The 24,034-nt window shown below is 40.4% G+C and overlaps 1 protein-coding gene across 8 annotated transcripts in view; it reads left to right on the top strand.

The window, feature by feature from the left end:
- ATXN1 (ataxin 1) overlaps nt 1-24,034 on the top strand; it is a 276,664-nt gene that overhangs the window by 84,203 nt on the left and 168,427 nt on the right. For 7 of the 8 annotated variants that reach the window (XR_007355211.2, XM_075125368.1, XM_048839906.2 and 4 more), the window contains exon 4: nt 18,172-18,243. The exons of the other annotated variant lie outside the window; for it this stretch is intronic. The gene's annotated coding sequence lies outside the window, so the exon portion shown is untranslated. The remainder of the gene's footprint in view (nt 1-18,171; nt 18,244-24,034) is intronic. 8 annotated transcript variants of the gene reach the window in all.

The following is a 24,034-nucleotide window of genomic DNA, read 5'->3' as shown; positions in this document are numbered from 1 at the left end:
TCCTGCTGATAATAGCTCATCTTAACTAATTAGCCTCTCACAGTTTGTGTGGCAACTTCCAACTTATCTGTATGAATATATATATCTTCTTACTATATGTTCCTTTTTATGCATTGATGAAGTGGGCTGCAGCCCACGAAAGCTTGTGCTCTAAATAATTTGTTAGTCTCTAAGGTGCCACAAGTACTCCTGTTCTGTTCTTTTAACATGGCTGCTACTCTGAAACCTGTACATTTCAAGTTTCTCCATCTTTAAAAAGAGAATAATATTTACCTTTCTTCGTAAAGCAAGTAAAGATTGTTGGATAAAAGGGGGTTTAGATGAAATGCAAAATATTCTTCGGAAAACTTACTTGAGTAACGGCTCAAAACCTAATTGGATCTGCAAGGCCAGTAGCCCAGACACAGTGGAAACAGCCTCTTTCCTCTCTGTTAACATATCAAACAGCAGAAACCTGTGTGAGGGAACTCTGTTGCTCAATTGTGGAGTTTTGCACTCCATCAAAGGGGTAGTGTGTGGGTATGGTGAGGGTTATGGCAAAAGGGTCCACTGTCTGCATGGATCCACAAAGACCTAAGCACTGTTTGTGGTGGGGAGCAGTTGGGCTGTGTCCACACCGTCCCACCACTTCCCTTCTGTTCTGCAGTAGTGCCTGCAACTGGGCTTCTGAACGGGCACAGGATGGTGCGGCTGGAGATTCTGTTCCTAAGCTCCGCAGTTCTTGTGGGCATTTCTTTGCATACACTGTTTACTCTGAATAGGCCTCATCCAAACCCCAATGAGGTCAATGGAAGACATCTACTGACTTCAGTGGGCTTCGGATCAGGCCCAATATGCTCACGTTCCACGGTTTGTCCTACAGTAACATTGTTTTAAATTGTAGTGTTTTGGAGCATTACTTCAGAATGCTACAGTATTTTTTTAAATACGAACTTGGTTTAAATAACCTTGCAGGCCTTAAGTTGCAAGCTGTTTCTGTGAAGCTCTCCTGGTTTGCAATAAAACTTTTTTTAAAAAAGATTTTAGGGCTTCAACTGACTTTTGTTCCTGTTTCCCAGCTCTGTTTTACTTGCATTTTATATTAACCACCCTATTGCACCTGCTTGAGCCCTGTGATATGCAAAAACACATTACAGTTGCACATAGAGCAAGGAATGAATCACTGCATTCTGCTTTTCAATTAGATTACTTAAATTACAAAGCATAAGTATTCCTTTTGGTATGGCACAGCAGCATTATTATCTCACTGTATTGATGGAATGGGAGTGGAAGTGAACATAATTCTTCTTCTATTACATCGTTAATGAGCCACAATTAAAAATAGTGTGTTGGCGTGCTACAGTGAATGTGTTATTTTCAGAATTTTATGTAAGCCATTTCTGCTGTTGTACTTAGCCAGCGCCATGTTGCTCTGAAAGCTTTTAGAAATAAAATTGCCGAAAGGTCTGTCTGCTTGTCAAAAGCTAATTGGACAGTAAAGTCTGTCAGCTATAAAGGTTTAAGTTTGCTACTGTGTGTCAGAGTCTATTTGTGTTTCTTAGGTTTTCTTTTTGGATGACTCTTTCTTTTACTATATAGGAAAAAGAATCACACAGTACAGTAGGTTTGTTCTATATACACAGAGCTCCACTTGGATTCCATGTGTGATGCTTTTGGTTGAAAGCCTGACTCAGAGGTGGCGCAAGACTGCTAATGCTAATACTTTCAGTGTTCAAATATATACAGTATGTGTATACGCACATGTAGGAGTTTAATTTCAATTGTCTTTTTTTAGATCTTTTTCCAAAACTTAAGTCGTTTTTAGCATTTTGCTAATTTTTTCAGCACTTGTAGCTTCTGAAAGAATTGACATTACTGAGAGATTAGAAAATAATCCTGTCATTTTCATCTTGACAGTATTCTGTTCTGTGCTCCAAAAACCTGATGCATAATAATGGATAAGCCAAAGATTTCTTGGAATTGTCTCCCACTCCCCCACGCAATTCTGTTTCTATCTTTAGCATCATAGCAGGGAGCTCATCAGTGCATTGGATCACGTTCATGTTTAAACCATATAGTTCTTTGTAACTTTAGAACAAAATGAAGGTGATGGGTTAAGTGCAGAAGGGTGGTTTGTTCGTGTTGGTAAATTGACATGGGGTGATATTGAAAAGCAACCTTGCTTAAAATCCCTGGGTTAGGCCTGGGGTGGTCAGCGAATCAAGGGCTCCCCATCACACTGCTATCATGGCTCCTCATTGCATTGAGTCAGCAGCACTGTGTGGAGCACTTGATGTGCTGAAACCTCGGCACTGAAATGGTTGGCTGCATCCACCTCATGCACATCCCTGTTAGAAAGCTCCGTCTCCCTGGAGACCTGCTCAACCCCTCAGGCCTTTTCTAGAACCAGTCATTCTGCCTGGCCCTCCAGAGCTTCCTTTTCCACCCCAGAGCCTACCCTATTTGTGCTCTGTTTTCAAGTCTTTCCCAACAGCAGGTGAGTCAGGGACAGAGCGGTTGAGAAAAATTAAATAAAAATTAAATTTGTTGAAAAATTAACATGATTTTTCAATACATTTTTCAATCTGCTTTATTTGGCAGGGAAACCTGCCAAAACACAAGTAGCTGATGGATTTAGGAGACCTTGGTTCAAGTCCTTGCTTTGCCATAGACCACGTATGTCACCTTGGGCAAGTCACTTAGCCTCTCTATGCTTCAGTTCCCTGTCTATAAAATGTGGAGAATAGTAGTTCCCTACCTCACAGGGATGTATGTGAGGATATACACAATGATTGAGAGGTACTCAGGTACTGTAGTATTGGGGGCCATCTAAGTACCCAAGATACATAGGTAGGATATAAGTAGTGTTGTTGGATAATCTTGGCCAAATCAGGGAGGGTATCATGAATAACTGTCTGACACGTCGTGCTCAGAATGTGTGTGTGAAGTTCGGCATCCGTGGGAAGAGAGACTGTTTAAGTGTGGAACCCAAAGAAATGGGTAGGAAGAGTGCCAAATTATAGCAAAGGGAGCATTTTAAAATGTTTTCTCTGAAAAAGGTAGCAAATATCTTACCAAAAATTGACATTGGAAATGCAGTTATTCTCTGAAGAGCTATTGGGTCAAGTTTGGAGATGCAATTCAATCATTAAAGTGTGAAATGGAAGGATTTAAAGTTCTGCTTTTAAACTATAAATTTCAAATGAACCTTCGCTGTGAAGTCATTACTGACGCCTCCATAATATTGTTGGTATTAATGTCTGTTTGTACTTCAGTTCACAAAGAAACATTTCAGATAGAAACATTCTAGGCTGATAACAAAATAAGACATAAAAAAATTCACCTTGAGTTTCTGGTGGCAAACCAGCAAGGCTTTGCTGTCATGGTTGGTGATGTCAGTGTAATTTCTCTAGAGTTTTCACTAACCTGAGGTCCCGGATCTCCTCCTCCCTGCGGACTGCTCAGGACATATTGATTTTAGACACCCAGGATCCCTTGGGAAAGGGCACTTCCCTGGTTTTGTTGTGTTCCTTTCCCCAGCTGCTCAGTTCCTGGTTTGTCCTTTGAACTTTCCAGCTTCTGTGCTTTGCTCCTGGTGCTGGCAGTCCAGTGTAATTGACAAAAATCCTACTTCACAAAGCTTTAAAAAGCAGGGGTGCAGTAAATTCCATTTGACTGCCAGCACCCAGAGCACAGCAGGCACAGTTGGGAAAGCGGCCGAGGGACTAGGGTGTGGGCAATAGAAGGGGCAGAGAATGTACAACAGTGGCTCATGGGTGGGAGAAAGGGGAGAAGAAGAGACAACGTATAGGCCAGGGGTAGGCAACCTATGGCACGCGAGCTGGTTTCAGTGGCACTCACACTGCCCAGGTCCTGGCCACCGGTCCGGGGGGTTCTTCATTTTAATTTAATTTTAAATGAAGCTTCTTAAATGTTTTAAAAACCTTATTTACTTTACATACAACAATAGTTTAGTTATATATTATAGACTTATAGAAAGAGGCCTTCTAAAAACGTTAAAATGTATTACTGGCACACAAAACCTTAAATTAGAGTGAATAAATGAAGACTCGGCCCACCACTTCTGAAAGTTTGCTGACCCCTGGTATAGGGGATAAGAAAGGAAGTTGGAGAATATAAGGGAGGGGTGAGATTAATGAATAATTTAAAAATATTTGTTTATTAACCCTTTCAGTGCCCTGCTGACGTGCAGTGCACGTCAGGCAAAGTCACAACTTGCATAACTGGTGTGCTGGCCTCATTGGAGTCAATTGCAAAATTCTCATTGACTTCAGTGGACCAGGATTTCACCCATGTTTACTGCATGCTCTGTGCTGCTGTGGTTTGTCATGTCTCAGTATATGTGTTCACTTAGTACACATGGCATGCCGACATGCACAAGGTATGTTAACCTAAGCGTGATTGTAAATCTGTGAGGAATGGGGTAGCCTGGGTAACTCTATTGATTCCAGCAGTTACATCAATGAAAAATTGGAGTAAAATCATAGAATATGAGGGTTGAAAGGGACCTCAGGAGGTCATCTGGTCCAATCCCCTGCTCAAAGCAGGACCAATCCCCAATTTTTGCCCCAGATCCCTAAATGGCCTCCTCAAGGATTGAACTCACAACCCTGGGTTTAGCAGGCTAATGCTCAAACCACTGAGCTATCCCTACCCCTATGGTGAGTTAGACCCTTCATTTTTTCCTCAGGTGGAAGGTCTGTAGGGGGAATTGTATTGTATATATGCTTGGTAATATATTTTTAGTAAAACCTTCATAATATCACTTTGGTTAATATCTACACTTCACTTCTTAGTATTCAATCTGACTGTTTTATTCTGCAAAGTATCCTTGATATAAGAACAAATTCCTATTTAATGTTGCAACCAGAAAAACATCATTATGTTTTCCTCTCCTGGCTTCTTTTTGAAATTTTAAATTCTAAATAAAACACTTCTTTTGCTCACTTGCTAGGATTCATGGCAGCAATAACCAGCCACCTGAAGTATCAGTGAATGAAATGTATACAGAAATGATGAGGTGGTGAGAGTTTTGTTGTGCTTTTCCTGTTGACATTGCTCAGTTTATAATAGAGCCTATCATGCTATGGCATTCCTGCATATGGACAGCATTTTACAGTACAGGAAAGATATATGCATAGAATACACTGTGATTAGAGAGCAATGATGCATAGTTCTGTTGTGAACTAATTTTGCTTGTCATGTTCAAAAAGTCTTTAGGTGTTATGTACAATAAAAAGATTTTCACTGTTATGTAAATCTTACATTAAATAGGTTGGAATGTAAAATGAATATATTCACAGAGAAGGAATAACAATGTTCTATATACAGTTTCCATGCAGACAACTGCAGTACAACATTGCTAATCTTCACACTATATAATTCATCTTCCCGTCTCATCATAAATTAAAACATCCAAGTGCTGTAGTCTGTTTTCCCAATCCAAAAGTCCCGATTCAGGAAAGCACATATGCATGTGCTTAAGTCCACGCCAACTCAAGATAGCACTTTAAATCCTATTGAAGTCAAGGAGGTGTTTAAGATAAACAGATGCTTAAATGCAGTTCTGAACAGAGATTTCCTGAATTGAAGCCAGAGACTCTTTAATATTTGTACACAATATACTACAGCACATATAGTAATACGTCATGAGGTATTCGCCTAAATAATAAAACGCCAATTAAAATATATTTTGTAATGCTTGCTTTTTTCTGTTTATTCACTAATTAATTTAAACTAATAATTCATCCATTAACTTGGAACAGATATCTCAGTCATTAATGCAAAGTAGGAAAGTACTGCTGTAAGTTTAATACAGTGTTAAAGGTGAGAATGTGAGTGAACAGAAATCAGGAAATTCATTATAAAGTTTTACCTTGCAACCTGAGGCCCAAGGCACAGATACTATGTGTTATAATATACAATAAGCATTTTGTTAAACAGCTTTGCAAAATCATCCAGGAAACTGTTAACAAAAACCTACCAGCCAGTTCTTATTCTCTCTCTCTGACACTCACACTCACTCACTCGCTGCCCACTTTCACATCCCCTGCACTGTGAATCCCCAGCACCACCTTATAAAGAGTTAAAAATAAGAGCGACACTCTCCCCCCAGTTCTTCATCCACTTTGTAGGTTACCTTTAAGGATGGTGCCACACTTAAAACAGTGGTGTTCCCTGGGTATGGAGAGGGCAGAATGTATCTGTTACTTAGGCTGCATCTACACGGGGATAAAAAGCCCATGGCTGGCCTGGGTCAGCTGACTCTGGCTTGTGAGGGTCAGGCTCCAGGGCTGAAAAGTTGCTGTGTGGATGTTTCGGCTTGGGCTGGAGCTCAAGCTCTGGGACCCTGTGAGAGTGTGGAGGGTCCCAGAGTTCAAGCCCAAGCCCAAATGTCTACACAGCCATTTTTGGCCCCGGAGCCCCGAAAGCCCGAGTCAGCTGACCCAGGCCAGCCAACTGTGGGGCGTTAATCCCCGTGTAGATGTACCCAGGGAGAACTGGGTAAAAGAACAAGTTAAATTGTGAAATAAAAGACTGGAAAATGCACATGAGCAGAACCCAAATGACCACCAGTAGTCCCTTTTTTCTGATATGACTGAAGAATTTGTAATGTTTCATACTTGTTAGCATCAAATGCTTTGTTTGGTGTTATTGTTTTAACCACAGCTGGAATAAGTACTTATTGCATTGGGCCTGCAACTATGAAGGTGATAGTGGTGACTGGAAATTTTTTGTACATAATCCGCTTGGTTATGTTATCTCCTAAATGCATATGATGTCATGCCATTTCAAATGGTATCTAATGACCTTACCACGCTGTACTCTCGCTGTACCTTGTAATATGAATTAATGTCATTTTATGTGCTGTTAAATTTACAGGAATGGATTGACAATGAAACTAACATAAATATTGTGGTTGCCTGGGATGCTTTTGTATTGTTTGAGTGTGTTATAAGATGGAATACTTTCGATTTTACATTGATGAACTACGGGAGCAGTGCTATAAATGAAAGCTCTGTGTTTATCCACAGAGGGACTGTGGTAATGTAGTAATAATGCTTACTTGACATGGCCTTCACTGAAAATGTAGACTCCGACATCTAGTCTAAGTAAAAAGATAACAATAAACAGGACACAGGATTTAATGCATGCAAGTCTCTTAGAGCGTACCAAGTTGTGTGGGGCTGCCACTGCATAGTTATACAGTCAGGGAAGCAATAAGGAACCATCATCAATCAGATCTCTCATTCTTCTTTATTTCCTATGTGGAAGTATTCACCTCCCCGTAGCTTTTTTTTTAACTCTCCCCATGTCCCCTAAGGCTTCAGTGTTAAACTGCCTCAGACCATTGTCCGCAGCTGCTTCCATTTCTGCTGACTGGCTGAGGCTGTAGGGAGAACCATTCAAGTTACATTATGGAGCACAATATTGCTTGCTGCCCAGAGTCTTTCCCTCTAGATTTGTCCCTCCCATTGGGACTGTTACTCATGCTTTTTTAGATGGAGGATTAAAATAAATGTTTCCTTTTTGAAAAAAAAAACAACAACAAAAAACCAGCCCATTGTATGTCCCTAAAACGATAGCACTTGTCCCAGCACCCCTTTTAATTTTACATTTATCCCCTGCGCTGTCTGCAGGTGATATGTGTCTTTTGAACTTGGAAGAGAGTCAATGCCAAAGGAAACCTTCCGCCCCCAACAAAGCAATTTTTAAATAATTGCAGTCACTACACAGTGTGGAGCAAATACAACAATGAAGTTCATGGGTGACTGTGCATAAATTTCCGGAAAACATTATGAACATATTTGCATTTTAAAAATTACTGTCTGCTTTTTCTTTGATTTTTTTTTAACATGTCGAAATTCATTTACAAGTTCTAAACGAATTCTCCTGCTATTGGAGATGTTTATAACCTCTAATTTGCCTACCATGCCCCTTGCAAAGAACAGCAAGAGCTGTAGCTGCTGGCAAGAAGCCAGGGCTCTGTCAGAGCCTCTGTGCGGGAAGAAAGGCGGAGCTGCACTTCATTGTACTATTGCATCTGATGGAAGTGAGACACTGTATAAGCTGTTTTACAAATAAACCTACAGTACAGCCATCCCTTCATATAATGCTCTGGAAAGTTGCATATCTAAAAGCAAGAAACTTTGATTGAAGTGGGAAGGGTTGTCTTTGTACTGTTAAATGAAAGGTGAGGAAACATTTAAATCAATTCACAAGTTGAAGTGAAGAGACACATTGCTAGACCAACTTGCTCCAGTAAGTTGCTTTGCAGATTTCTTTTATTATCATGTTGAGTTCACTGCTGTTTGCCTGCGTTAGAGAATTATTTCTAATTGAGATTTACTTTTGTATTGTTTTTGCATTTTGGAAAGGGCTGTCCATTTTGAAAATGATGACAGGTATATATTAAATTTGCTTAGTTTTTCCTCCAAACTCAGAGAAGTGTCTCATATATTAAACCAGGTTTCTGACCTCATTTCTCAATGGAATTTTAAATGGGGGAAATTAAGAGTACTAATTAGTGCCTCATTAAGTACTTATAGTTGAGTATGATAATTTTCTTGAAAGGATAATTTAGTAGATGAATAAAAGTATTCTCTATTAAAAATGAATACAAAGTCATTTTAAACCAGACATATTTCATTTATAAAAAATAATAGAATTCAAGCCAAATATATTTAATAACTTAGAGACATTGTTAGGCCAAAAGAAAAGGAGTACTTGTGGCACTTTAGAGACTAACCAATTTATTTGAGCATGAACTTTCGTGAGCTACAGCTCACTTCATCGGATGCATCAGAGACTAACCAATTTATTTGAGCATAAGCTTTCTTGAGCTACAGCTCACTTCATCGGATGCATCAGAGACTAACCAATTTATTTGAGCATAAGCTTTCGTGAGCTACAGCTCGCTTCATCGGATGCATCCGATGAGGTGAGCTGTAGCTCACGAAAGCTTAATGCTCAAATAAATTGGTTAGTCTCTAAGGTGCCACAAGTACTCCTTTTCTTTTTGCGAATACAGACTAACACGGCTGCTACTCTGAAACCTATTGTTAGGCCATTAATTCTAAACACTGACCTACCTTGAAAATTGTCTTACTGCATATGGCCAAATTTTCAAAAGTGCCGTCTAAATTTACAACTGTAATTTAGGCACCAAAATAGCCATTAACATGCCAGCCAACCAAATAGCATGCACAGTTGCAGTAATTGCATGCACAAATATGGGATTGTGCTGGGGCCCCAGTGCATTGACAGAACTCTATCTACTCAGTTTCACTAGTTCCCCATGTTGTTTGGGTCTTCCAAGAGTGGCATGGGAAACATTTTTTTTTTAGTAGGAAATTGTGAATATAAACTCAAAAAAATTTTAAGGGGGAATTACAGGCAGGTATTATCTGGTACAATTTTAACTCATTTTTAAAATTTGCCTAGAATGCTAGCTCATAGTGCCCTTTAATACAATGCTTTATTTGCAAGAATCTCTATTTAAACTCGTGAATTATTGTGGTCAGAGAGAAGAAACATATTGCAGAATAGAAAGTTTAATATTCTGATAACAAAATAATTTTAGGTCATGGCTTTTTCTTTATTTCCTGCTCTAAAATTCCTCTAGCAGTACGAGTGAGCAGATCAGTCTGAGCCTCCTGTTCTTTTGTTGGGCTCCCAGCTGGAAATCCCTCCCTCGATTTTTCCATTGATAAAGAGTCACAAAGGGAATCTAGAATCGAGGAATGGGAGGAAATAGAACAATGTGTACTCTTGGACTTGAATCACAAAAGAGTTAACTAATGTAGATATAGTATTGAACCAGTTGCATTCCTTTCATGGTCAGACTCAATTAGCTGTGTCTTAACATTTGTAGTGGTCCTCAATGTCATGTAACAAATCGGCTGTCTATGGTCTTCTTACTGCAGATACTCTGAAAGAGTATTGCAAAGCATTTTTTTTCCTTTTCCATCGACTATTTTATATGACCTTCAGGAATTCCAAGTTGCAACAGGGGGCCAAATACTGTACATACAAAATACTCTTATTGTTAATTTATAAAATGTGGCTTTCACAAATAAAATTAAAATGTGACATTTATGGAGACCTATTAATGAATGCAGTAGTGTAGTACCAATTCTGCTTCCAGTGAAACTAAGGGCAGTTGACTTCAATGAGAGCAGATGCAGGCCCTATAAGATACCTGGCTAACATACAGTTTCATTTTATTCTCATAATGGTAGAAATAATAATAATAAGTTAAATATTAGAATTATTTAGAATAAAATATTTATAAAATTTATTGTGATGCAGTTATATATGATAGTATTTGCAGTTAGCTTTGGGGGGGGGAGGGTTGTGTATTTGTATTTGAGTTTACAATGCTTTAATTTAATATATTTTAGTCCCATCAGTGTATTTGTATTTGAGTTTACAATGCTTTAATATATTTTAGTTCCATCAGTTTTTTATTGCTGAACTGCTGAAGCAATTATTTGTTCTCTAGCTTCATTATTATTTTTATTACTATGATTTATTAGTATGATTTATTATTTTATATTTATATTGTCATAAAGGCCATTACCAGATTGGGACCCATTGTGTCAGGTGCTGTACAGACATATACTAGGTGACAGTCCTTGCCCCAAAGGACTATATACTAAGGACAGTCCTTGCTCCCTCCTGCAAGCATCTTCCATCTTCACTTAAACTTCAGTGGAAAAGGAGAGTGCTCAGTACTGTGCAGGATAGAGCCCTTTGTGAGCCTTTTGCTCTTTCAAGCTGTACCCTGAAGCTGCCATCTTTGCACATCCTCTGGTCTGAAGGAGTAACTGATGGTTCCCCCCCCATAAATCTTGACAAAGTGCCATACAATGAAATTTGTCTTCTCTCTTGTCAACATCACGTCAAAATATATAAAGTAAATATCCTTAAATCAAACTCTAATCTAAATTAAATCTAAATTCTTAAGCAGCATTTTTCTTGCTTTGCCTATCTGTACATTTCTGTTATCAATGGAAATATTTTTTGGTGAGCCTGTGTGGGTAAAGTGAAATTGACATTCACCCATCTTGACTGATAAAATCTAATCCTTCCAACCCTATCTATTGATTAGATGAATGTGCTTTTTGTTGATTTTTCTAATGAAGTTGTTACCTTCTTTTCAAAAAAAAAAAGGGGGGGGGGACAAAAGGAAACTGAAAAAGCAAAATACTGTCAACTGAAGCATAAAAACAATCTTTAAATCGGAATCAAGTTAGTGTGTGCATTCTAAATACAAAACCAAGCAATTGCTTTCAGGTGGAACAGAGCAGAAACTAGGTGAAATAAAAGATATTGTAAATTGATTTTATTGCCTTAGCATTTTAATTCAGTAGGATTCTTGTTTTTGTTAACCCAGAAGGACTGCACTTGGTCAGCACCTAAATTTCTTGGGTTTCCCATTGCCACTCTGCCTGAAACTTTACTCCTGTGGGGATGAATTGTCTCTCAGTATGTTTGCTGCTTCATCATAATGAAAGTACATATGAAAGGTACAATGTGTCCTCACCCAAGATAGGCTCCCAGTATGAGTACGTTATAGTAATACAGCCAAATTTTCTTGATAGTAGCTTTGGACGATATACAGTGACCGCATGCAAATGCGAGATATAGCAGATGAAAATGACAAACTAACTCTGACAGGATCAAATAGGGTAATGGTTGGTGAACCACAGAAATAAAGTTGTACTGCATTAGCCTTAAGAGACTTGGAGTCTTAAAAAGAAAGCCGTCCCTAATAGTGTGCATCTTGAGTGTTTAGGAAAGGACAAAGTACCCAGGCATTGAAGGGGACTGAGGGGTATGCCGCAACAGTACATTGAAATAGTCTTGTTGATGTCTTCACTCTCCACAGCAAAAATGATCTCTTCTGAAGGAGTTTTTCTGTTTAATACAAAAGTGTTAAAAAAACCCCAAACCCAGCCATCACTAGACATTTATCAGAAATCATGGCAATTTATTTTAAAGTATTACGGCTTTGGGGAACTGCGAAGCTAACACGATGAAAGCAAAGCAAGCAGCAGCTAAAATTATAGCCGCAGTTACCAAAAGAAATTCATTTACTGACATTTGAATGCAGCATTAACCCTCCATTAAAATGGCAGCAATATTTTAAAGAGGTTTTAATGCAAATGGCGAAGATGTTCTTTCTCTTTTAGTCTCCAGGGTGTGTGTGTGTGTGTTGCTTCCATGTTCTTTCACTACAAGTAGCAGAAGTACTATTCACATGCTTCTAATAGAAAAAACAGTGCAGTCCAGTAGATGGGCATAGGACTGACAGTCAGGAGACCTGGTTTTATTCCTAGCTCTGTCACAGACTCACTGCATGGCCTTGGGCAAGTCATTCTCCTCATACCTCTCAACCTGCCATGCCCCCAAATTATTCATACAGGGAACATAAAAAGACGTAGGATTCCTTCCTATAGTTCAAACAACCCTTTCTGGAGAATTATGGTATGGCCCCTGCATCTGGCCACAGGTTAGGCCTGGAAAACCTGGGTGAGCAATCTGCTTATTTCTCTGTGTACAAGGAGCAACACTGGGAGAGACTGTGCATACCTCTGGGCCAGTCTCTCCAGTGCTCCTCCTGGGGTGGGGGATGCAGTTCCATGCTGCTTCCTACACAAGATAGTGGTGTGAAAGCCTTCACTTTTTAATTTGTGTGAACTTCAGACACAAACCCCTGTGCTCAGGGTAAGACTCCACCTCTGGTGTACAAGCTTTTCTTAGCAGGACAGTCTTTCCATGACATTTGGGCTGGAAGAGACCTCATACTGTAGGTCAAGTCCAAACCCCTGCACCTGGTGCAAGTTATCCTTTGCACCAGTCACATGAGTGTGACAAAACAAGAGACAGTGTCTATTAATGAGATGTGCAATGTATAATCTAAGCAAAATTAAAAGTCTCAGATGTGTGTGTTACAGAGAGAAAATCTGAACTACCAAATTTGAATTTGTTTAAGAGTTGATAGTCATTTTATATGTCATTGTAATTTTCCCTGCATTTGCAATAAAGCCTCTCAGTATCATGAGGCATTAATCACCTCCATTCAGTGATATACAAACAAATATGACTTTTTTTGTAGATTTGTTAGAATTTTATTCATTCAAAAGGTTACACTCAACTAGCAAAACCCATTAATTACCACAAGAATGAATGTGTTTATTCCTTGGATAGGGAACCCCATGAATGCATATGAATCTGTACCTGCCTTAGTCACACTAGCACAGAAGCAATGGGAACCTCGACTTTGTGCTGCCTTCATGAAATCTGACCATTTCCCCATGCATTTTGCCCCCCTCGTTCACTAAAATTGGGGGCCCATAGTACAGGTTTTTAACGGCTGCTCGGCCAGCTCCGCTTGCTCTCATATTGTGCAACTGCTGGGCAGACAGATTTCTTGATACGGTTTTTTTCTGATGGAAAGCAGAACCTGTTTTTTGGTCTGAAAATTTTCTTAATTTCTCTCCCCTCTTTTTCCAACCAGCTTAGTTCTGTGCTCTGAAGATGGGGCTTACCGTTCAGGATTTTCACTATTAAGTATGGAGATTCTGGTACTGGTTTCTCCTCTAGTATCTGTGAACATCATAGATCAGCCCTTCAGTTGGTGTAAACTAGTATAGCTTCGTTAAATGGAGCTATGCTGATATATACCAGACGAGGATCTGGCAGCATAGCCTATGTTTTTGAAAGGAATTACTAGAACCATTTGGGAGGTCTCTGTATGCCTCTTTCTTCAGTTCTCTTTCACCTATTCTTTACTACGGGTTCTCCCTACTCATTTATTCTCTTTTTCCAGCAGAGCAGAGCTTCTGCTCCAAATCCTGCTGCGCAGTGCCTACCCCCAAAAACCCTTTCAATCTCACTCCTATTTTCCTATTATTGTAAAAGAAAGACTGCTGCTCCCCATTCTTCATGTTTACAGGTGACACAAGGAGAAGGGGGGGCACCACACACAAATGTATGGTTCACACGTCCTGGTTTCGAGCTCTGGCCCTGAAGCTTGAGTTAGCACTTTAACGGTGTGATGAACAGAAACAGCAATACCATAGCACCATTAGTAGCAAAGTGTTGGATCTTCGTGGTGCAATGTGTGGGATACAGTTTGTGTGGGTTTTGCTAAAGTTTGCAATATTTTTTATGACCTCTATAGAACTGGATAGTTGCTTTACAGGTCCAGCTGTGTCAACTCCTGTGTGATGTGTCCACATTTTTCAGTGGATATCGCTGAATCTGATTTTAATAGTCCCACACATTTACACTTTAAAATTTTTGTTTCCTCATTTCCAGTGAGGAAGTAATATAGTAGCAAGGTGGTTTTGTGTTACCAGGTCATACCTTGTTTTTCCATCAGCTTTTGAGAACAAGACAGAAGGAAAGGGTCAAAACTACTCAATTGTTGAGCTTTTTACATTCTGGCCTTATTTTTTGTTTTTCGTTTACATATGAAAAGAAAAAATAGAGTTCCCAGAAAATGAAAAGAGAAATTGGTTAGTGACTGGTTCTGATGATGCAGAAATAGCATTGTGGAGGATTAAAATAAAGGTGCCTCTTGGTGGATATATTTGGCATGACAGTCACTCTCCAGATTCTAAAGGACGAGAATACTTCAGAGACCAAACCACAAATCTTTTGCCACTTGCTGATGTTCTAAGATGCAGACATGCTGGTTTATCAGAATATATTCCTCCAGGAAGGCTCTGTGGGGGAGAATATTTAACCGTGCATTGTACTTTGCTGCAGCTGTGGATTTTTCTTTTTTTAAAACTATCTCAGCTGCCGTTCCTGCATCGTCTAGTTAATTCTGTTCCTATTCAGATAGAGCTAATGACAGAATGTTGGGATAATTATATCTTCCATTCCCTTACTGTATCTTCTTTCATTCTAAAGGACCCATAAGTATTTTACAACCTTCGGTCCTGATCCTGCAGTGAGCTCCATGTGGACGGACACCGGCACAGAGCCCATCTGACTTCACATATGCTGGGATTGGCCGGCATGGAGCAGCTTGCAGGATTGAGGCCTAAACTCAGTGCAGATGGAATTTTAGGAGAGGTTCGCTATCAAATTAACAAGTGTCTAGTGAGCAAATGCTAACTGAGATTTTTTTCAAAGGCTCATAATTTGGCCAAATTTAGGTGAGATTGCACAGGAAGAGCAAACGGTACATTCGCGATACAAAGGCCACCCCCCCTACCAAATTTCCAGAGGTGCTGGAGTTTCTCAATGAAAGAGTAATAAGAATTGTTTTTAACGTGGACAGAACAGTGTGTGTTTCCTTAGCCATTTTCTCAGAAATGGCTGAACCTTTATTGCTGAAAAGTTCAGCCTGAGGCAGGCACCTGGCATGGAAAATTTCGGCACAAATAGCTACTTTTTGGCAAAATTATAAGCAACTGGAAACAGGATCTTTATATTAGGAACTGTTGGTCAACCTTAACTTTAGGTGGTGCTACCAGCTACACAGATTAAAAAATGTACTGTAGTACCCACTTATCAGCGCTGTTGGCCATCTGCGCACATTATAAAGATTGTCCTTGCGTAGGTAGCAGCTATCTACCCCAGGGATAGAGAATTTTCTCACCCTTCAGCAACTGCATACTTAGGAGAAGTATGGTCTTCTTTACTAAGTATGAGGAGGAACAGAATGGCTGCCCTTACATCAGAGGAAAAACAGAACTTTAAGTTCTTCTATCTGGGGATTATGGTGACATTTGAAGGTGGCTGTGATAAAGATATTGATAGGAGATTAGGAAAAGCAAACACTGCTTTTGGAAGGATGAACAACAACTAGTCAAACAGAGGTCTTTACAGCATGCTAAAGATCAGATTGTACCGTGTGATTGTACTGAACATGCTACTGTGTGGAGCAGAGACTTCGGCAATGACAGTAGATAACAAAAAGAGATTGAGTACTTGTGGCACTTTAGAGACTAACAGATTTATTTGACTGGTTTCAGAGTAGCAACCGTGTTAGTCTCTATTCCCAAAAAGAAAAGGAGTACTTGTGGCACCTTAGAGACTAACGCATTTATTTGAGCATAAGCTTTTGTGAGCTACAGCTCACTTCATTGAGGAAGGATCTTGGTAAACCTTTCCTAACTTAACCAGAGCTAGCTGGACAGTTCTGAGCTCTGATAGGTTCCAAAAAGGAAAGATCTCCCTGAAGAGGACCATTTGCCTTAGACCAGAGGAGGCTCTGTAGGAGCTCCCATACCCAATAGACTTGAGTCCATCATCCCACGTAGCCTTTTGGGGGTCTTGCAGGGCATTCCCTTTATTTTGTTATTTATGACTGTTCACTGTACAAAGAACATCTTGACCTACTTGAGTATCATCACTTAATATCCAAGATTCTGATCTGTAGGTCTTCCATGAGAAGGTCTTCCATGTCTTCTATTTCAACAGCCTTAGATGAAGTTGAGCCCATAGAACTAAATCCTGGCAGAAAACCATCCCTCTCAACAGATTCAGTAGAGACTGAAATGGTGGGTAGTTCTGAGATGACAATACAATAACCAGAGACTTTAGCCTCAGGAAACCATGCTCCAGTAGAAATATGGAGCTCCTTTCTGTGTCTATCAGGAACCCTAAGTGAAATGTTTCTGGAAGAGTACTGCAGTATTCTCCTCCTGATCAACCCAACACAAACAAACATTCATAGAATCATAGGTTTCAGAGTAGCAGCTGTGTTAGTCTGTATCCGCAAAAAGGACAGGAGTACTTGTGGCACCTTAGAGACTAACAAATTTATCTGAGCATAAGCTTTCTGGCTAAGGTCTCTGATTATTGTGTTGTCATCTCAGGACTACCCACCATTTCAGTCTCTACTGAATCTGTTGAGAGGGATGGCTTTCTGCCAGGATTTAGTTCCATGGGCTCCACTTCATCTAAGGCTGTTGAAATAGAATCTTCTCATGGAAGACCTTCTCATGGAAGACCTACAGATCAGAATCTTGGATATCAAGTGATGATACTCAAGTAGGTCAAGATGTTCTTTGTACAGTGAACAGTCATAAATAACAAAATAAAGGGAATGCCCCTGCAAGACCCCCAAAAGACTACATGGGATGATGGACTCAAGTCTACTGGGTAGGGGAGCTCCTACAGAGCCTCCTCTGGTCTAAGGCAAATGGTCCTCTTCAGGGAGATCTTTCCTTTTTGGAACCTATCAGAGCTGTCCAGCTAGCTCTGGTCAAGTTAGGAAAGGTTTACCAAGATCCTTCCTCTAACATTGTCATTGCTTACGTAAATCATCAAGTGGGATCAAGTTGCAAATCTCTTCTCAAGGAAACCCCCCTCCTTTTCAAGCACACAGAATGCCATCTTCAGTTCACACTCTGATAAAACAATGTGTACTAATACATTTGTATAAGCAGGAGGCAAACTCATTACAGACAGAGGGCTTCAAGCTGATCCATGTCTCAAACAGTAGTAGAAACTCTAAGAAATCTGCAAATACACCTGTTTCCTGCAACAGAAAACCAAAACATTAAAGGCCTCTGCATCAGAATCAGGGGCATGGAGGAAGAGGCCCAAGATGATGCCTTCATGATGAAGTGGTTCTTTCATTCAACCTACACGTTTCTTTGTACCTCTAATTTGGAGGGTTATAAAGAAAGTCAAACAGGATAGAGCCAAATCAACTTGATAGTAACGCAATCGCCAGGCAGTTGTGGTTAGCATGCATGTCAGCTGACAGTAGTCCTCCAGTTGATCTTTCCCTGCAACAAGCCATATTGTCACAGGGCAACACCATGTCATGATCACAACCTAGCATTGGTATCAGCCTGGCTTGTGAACAGCTCCTTCGGCAAATCTAGGCCAATACACAGAGTTCTGGCTACTCTTCTACAGAGAAATCTAGACCCCATTGAAATGAATGGCAAAACTCCTATTGACTTCAATGGAGTCAGGATTTCACTCCTGGTCTTTGGAAAGGAGGACGCCTCAGCTATCTACTACAGAATCTGGACCATGTTCATTTTCTGCTACAGGGACAGGGAGTTTGGTGCTAATGCCATAGATGCAAATACTGGCCATTCAATTTCTATTTTTGATGAATTTATTGTTTAAATTTTAAATTATTCAAAAGTTTAGTTTGATTCATTTTGTATGTCCTTGTACTTTCAGATTACGTTTTTAGAAGATCTCAATTGGAGCTGTGGAGAAAAGAAAGGAAGGAAGGGAGGCAGTGACTGAATGGTAGGAAAACTCTTCGTCTCTGGCGGATGTCTCCTACCTGATTTGGAACTGGAGTGGGGTGGAGGGAAAAAAATTCTCTTTTATGGTGAACTCTGATATAATGCACCTTCATCTAATAGTGAGTCTACTCAACTTCATCTAATTGTGAAAAGGAATTAAGTCCTGAATTAATGCATTTCCATGGGTTTTTATTACAAGTAGACTGAAATTGTATTCCACACTACAGATTTTACTATCATGGGGAAATCAAGTTGCAATGCCTTCACCACCATTACATTATCACTATAAACAGACCCTCTAGAATAAGACCTTTTGAGAAATTCGGGGTTTTTTTGTTTTGTTTTTAAAGTGCATGTTAGGCAGATTAGACAGCTAAATCCCTGATTCAGCATTTGTTACTGATAGTGAATTTCTGCTAAGTGCAGAATCACTTTATTTTCTAGGTGAGGGTTGCTTTGTGCACCCTGCAGAAAGGAGAGCTTAATTCCAGATGTAATAGGGGAAGCCAAGGGGAGGACCAGCCATTAATAATTGTTCTGAGCAAGGAGATTGCATGATGGCTGGGGCACCAGATTCCCCCTGTTATTGAGGACATTTCCCCCTTTTTCTCAGAGATATAGATAGATAGATACCTACTGTTTTTTTCTTCCCCGCAGAGATTAACATTTTGAATGAAGGTGTGTATATCAAGTATTTAGCTATCTAATCTAAGGTTTCTGCCTTTACAATAGAAGCAGTGGCAATGCCAGCAATGTTGGTTCCCAGACTTTGAGCTCCTCCAACAACACACAATGAAACAGTGCAGCACAGTAAAATGCAGTATACTTTAATACTTTGTGAGGAAGGCCCTTTATCTCCTTGGGGCCTTTCCCATTAGCCTCCTCTGTCTGCTGCTCCTTCTCCATCCGGTCTTTTGGGTGCTCATCTTCACCAAGGTTCTGGCAAGCTGCATTAGCTAACTGGATGCTTGTTTGTCAGGACAGAATCTAGCCCTTCATGGAAGGGCAGCCTGGGAGGTCAGGTTTTTAATAATACCTAGCTCTTCTCTGGTGCTCTTCATCAGTAGATCTCAAAGCACTTTACAAAGGCGGTAAGGATGCTGTGGTAGCTCTGCTTTTCACTGTGCGCAGTGTACTGACACCTTATATAGGCCTATTGGTTGTGGACCTTAGAGGCCAGGTGTACCCTAACCATCTCATTGCTCCAAATCCCAAGTAAGACCCTCATGTTGGCCTTTGGCCAGCTCATAGCTTGACTAAATACTTTCCCTGGAGTGGGCAGTGAATGCTGGTGTTCAGAAGTACTATAGTTACCTAAAGCAAGTGCTGTACATTAATACTAATAAAGGATTTCCTGTTACTCAGTGGAATGCCTGTAGCAAGGAGAAATAGAAAGCTGGGGGAACCTGATAGGAAGCACTCGCTGAGAAATGTGAAGCATGGTGTTGTGGGATGGAGCTGGGAGAACTGGCTAACTTGTGTAGCTGTACGGTTGTGGTTTCATGTCCAGTCTGGTGAGAAACTGTTGTAGAATGTAGATACTCAGCCAAATCTGAGCTAAGGACCTTGTTCCAGCAAATCTGTACACAGACTTGATAAAAGACAAAAGTATGTGGGGAGGGAGGAAGAAAATAGATGTTATGACTGTGTCTTGTCTGAGTGGTTTTTTTTTTGGTTTTTGGTTTTTAACGAAGAGTCAGGAGGAGGACTGTAAGTTGGGAAATGGTTTTAAAATTGTTGGACTACAAAACAATCTAAAAAATCTAAAAGGGGAATGGTGTACAGTAGGGCTTTGGAAAATATAGGATGGTGAACTGGAGCTTCCTTAATGCATCAGCCCATCTGTCTTGCTAATTTCTTTGCCTTAATCACAGACTTCATGAAGTGTCTAATTTTCTTTTTTTAGCGTTCTGTCTTCCTCTTGTGCAAAAGTTAAGGAAGGGAAATGATTGGAGCTGGATTTATTTTTACATGAGAAAGGAAAAAATAGTATCCAAAGAAGTTAATGATTGTGTTTGTGTGTAGTGTAGGTCTGTAGATATAAGCGATGTCTACACTGGGGATTTTTTGGGGGATTGAAGGTAAAAATTTCCCACTGTTGCTACCGTGGCGACTCCTCTCGTGATGGTAACAGTGGGAGTGCTAGTGTTGACCAGCTTCCAATGGTTGCTAGTGATTTTAATGCTGGGTTGTCTAACTCTGCTCAGAGCAGGTCTAAACAACATGGGGTGAAATCCTGGCTCCATTGACTTTAACAAAGCTTGTATTTCAACCATCGTATTTAAAAATGGCAGTGGCTGCAGGATGGTGGGATGGTCACTAGTACTCTTACTTTTGCTACTATTAGTCATTAACTATCAAGGCATGGAAACCTAAGGGCAGATCCAGCTCTCCCTTACACCTTTGTATTTCTGCAGCATTTGTATTAAGGTCCATGGAATTACTCCAGGTTTATACCAGTATAAATAAGATTACATTCTGGACCCAAAGGTTATAACCTTTTTGTGTACTGTTCAATGGCCTAGATGAAATGAGTTTTCAATCTCCATGTGGTTCCTAGTTGAATCTTGATCAAAATACATTGAGCTGCATCAGTTTTTAGCAACAGTGGGAAATTTTTGCCAAAATCCGCAGTGTAGATATGGCCACATACTTGCAGTATGTACTATGTGGAAGACACTGATTGACATTAATTAGGAGTGGGTGGTGAGAAAGTGTAAAAATAAAATTCCTTTCTGCAAGGTTTACTATTAGAAGCAAAGTACGTGACGTAACACCGAATGCGTGCATGTGTGTGTAGAGGAGGTTGCCTATTCATCATTTAGAACAATAGTGGGAGTTAAACATTCCAGGTTTGAATGTCAATAAAAGTCTGGGAGTGCAACCTTTCTGTTGTGTGCTGCTCAGTATAATGTGCTTCCTATTTGTTTCTGTTTGTTTGGAGCTCAAAATGCCTTGGGAAAAAAACCTAATGCTGTAGAATGGAATTTGTGGCAGAAAAACTGCTCCAAGTACTTTGTGTTATTACCTAGGATTTCTTATTCTAAATCTATTCCAGTAGGAAAGGACAAATTTATCTGTAAATTGTAGTAGGAACAGCACATTAAAATTGAATAGGTCATCAAGGAGTGAGTAGGTATAGTCTTGACTGATAGTATTTCTCAAATCCTTCTCTATATGTATTCTGAGGATAAGAAGCAATGAGTGGGTTGCACTGGATTAATGATTTGTGAAATATATTTTTATGTATGTCCAACTTTTCTTCTGAAATATATGGGCTTTATGAGTGTGGTGTTGGTGGAGGATTTTATGTGGAACTTTTATACAGCTCTGTGTGTGTGTGTGTTTCTCTCTCTTCTGAGCACACACAGATTTTCCATCCTTTATTCAAAAAAACCCACAAAAACCTGAGGGGGAGGTACAGATCTGTAGCTAGTGCGAGTTTGTATAGCTCTAATCAAGTGACTGTAACTATGCTAGTTTACACCATATCTGCTCCACAACATTCAGGGCCTTTCAGATTTTGCCTAGGTTGATACTAACCAAGAGCCAGATTCTGCTCTCTGTTACGCTGGTGTAGATCCATAACAAGTCCACTGAAATCCTCTGAATTGCTCCAGATTTATGGCCGATGAAATCTGAATCTGGCCCCAAAAATCAGAACGGTTTTATTACTGCTGAGTAACCTAAGTGACATGAGTCTTCAGTCTTTGTTTTCTAGTTGAATATGACAGTTGACGCTAACTGAGACTCTTGCTAGCAAAGAGGCCAAGGCTTAGTCATGGAGACTAAACTGTCCTCTCAATGGCTGTTTAGTGGTGGCCGTATTGCTGGGTCAATTTGGAAAAGCTTGCATTGCAGTTGCTTGTGTCGTGCCTCGGATTTGGAGAGAGGACTATTTATTTAGGGTTTCAGTTCGTCACCTTTCACTAATCCTAAATCATTTAAAAACATGTTTAGAAGTTAAAATGTCCACCTGCATTGGCAATCTGAGCAGCTACTTAAGAGATTGCTTTGCTTCTGGAAGAGAGAGCCTGAGAGCTGATGTACACTACTGCGTAAGTCCATGTAACTTACATCCCTAAGGGGTGTGAAAAAGGCACCCCCCCCCAAGCGACGCAAGTTACATCGACTTAAGTGCTATCCGCATAGGCGCTATGTCAGGTGGAGATGCTCTCCTGCTAGGTGGAGATGCTCTCCTGCTGACATAGCTTCTGCTTCTCGCGGAGGTGGAATCATTATGCTGAGGGGAGAGCACTCTCCCATTGGCATAGTGCCTTCACCAGACGCGCAACTGTGGTGCAGCTGTGCCGATGGAGCACGGTCGTATAGGCTTGCCCTGAGTCTCAGTACACTGAACACTGTGTATGCCCTCAATAACAGAGGTACTCTATCTTCTGTCAGCATGTAGCGCTGCAGTAGCACAATGAATATTAGAAGTGGCTGAGCATAGCCTGCTCATGCTACTGATCCCAGTGCTGTCACTCTGATGTCTTAAAAGCTTCTGCCTCCACAGTGTTTACAGCTGGTGCCACAGCACTTGGCTTGGCTGATGAAAACTTCATAGATACTGGAATCAGAAAAAAAAAGTCTTGGGTCACCAGGTCCATTCCCTTTGCATCACTGCCGTTTTTATGCATAAAATTCTACAGAATCACAATCAATTCCTTTAAGTCTATTTAATACCTCCAGTGATAGCAGGTCTGCCCCTTCCCTAGGGAGGTTACTCTGTTTTTCTGGGTATTTATTTGCCAAGTTGAGGAAGATCACTCTGAGATATCCAAAGCATGGAACTGCTGGTAGCGAAGGCATCAGTTTTCTGTAGGGCATGGATGTGGAGAAGGGGAAATCTTTAAATAAACAAAGTAAGCAAAACACAACCGGTACCTTGGATGGTGTAGAAGAGGCCATAGGGAGATGTGTACATACATGAACAGTGAGATTTCCTGGTTTTTCCCGGTGCTGGGTGTGGTATTTAGGTTTCTACAGTTTAATTAAAAACCAGTTGAGGTGCAAGAAGTTGAGTATGTCTGTGTATTTTGGATAACTGTTTGTTTGTATTTCAAAGGTTTACTTGTAGGTAGGTAAGTGACAAAACATGCAGTTAGTTACACAGAACATACAGCATATCTGATGCCAGAAATAAAGCCAGTTTGCAGCTCATACGCTGGAAGAACTGTTCCTCTAAAAAGAAGAGTTCATCCTTACATACGGATTGCCCCTGTAATGCAGCCAGCATTATAAGGCGTCTGAATGGAGTTTGTTCTGTTTCTGTATAGGTTATATAGGTTAAAGCTGCCTGATAGCATCCACCTTTTTCAAAAGCTTTTTATTAAAGGGACATAGTTGGCTTGACATCAGTGTAAAAATGACCAAATAATTTGATAAGGCCTACCACTCAGTCCCCTTGCTGATATTTGTGATTTTACAATTACATTTCCCTGGTTATCACCACCATTATTTACCACCATTTACAATTGCTGTGGCGGAGTAAAGGGGTATGCCTAAGGCTACGTTTATGTCACGGAGGTCATGGAAGTCACAGAATCTGGAATCCATTACTTCCAGAGACCTCCGTGACATTCTCTGCATCAGCCCCAGGGGCTGCGGGACTCTGGAGCTCGCAGCCAGTGGGTCCCTGGCAGGGTTCCAGTGACAGGGGGCACCCCGCAAGGTTCCAGCAACAGGTGACAGACTCCTGAGGGGTCCGCCTCCGGGTTTCAGTGACTGGCAACAGCCTTGTGGAGATGGGATGGGGAAAATGCCTCGGGCAAGTGGCTGGGGGTGTCCCT

This window comes from Caretta caretta, chromosome 2 (genome assembly GCF_965140235.1).
Source record: "Caretta caretta isolate rCarCar2 chromosome 2, rCarCar1.hap1, whole genome shotgun sequence".
Classification (NCBI taxonomy): domain Eukaryota; kingdom Metazoa; phylum Chordata; order Testudines; family Cheloniidae; genus Caretta; species Caretta caretta.
The sequence above is the reverse complement of the archived record's forward strand: the minus strand, read 5'-3'. Positions and strand labels throughout refer to the sequence as shown.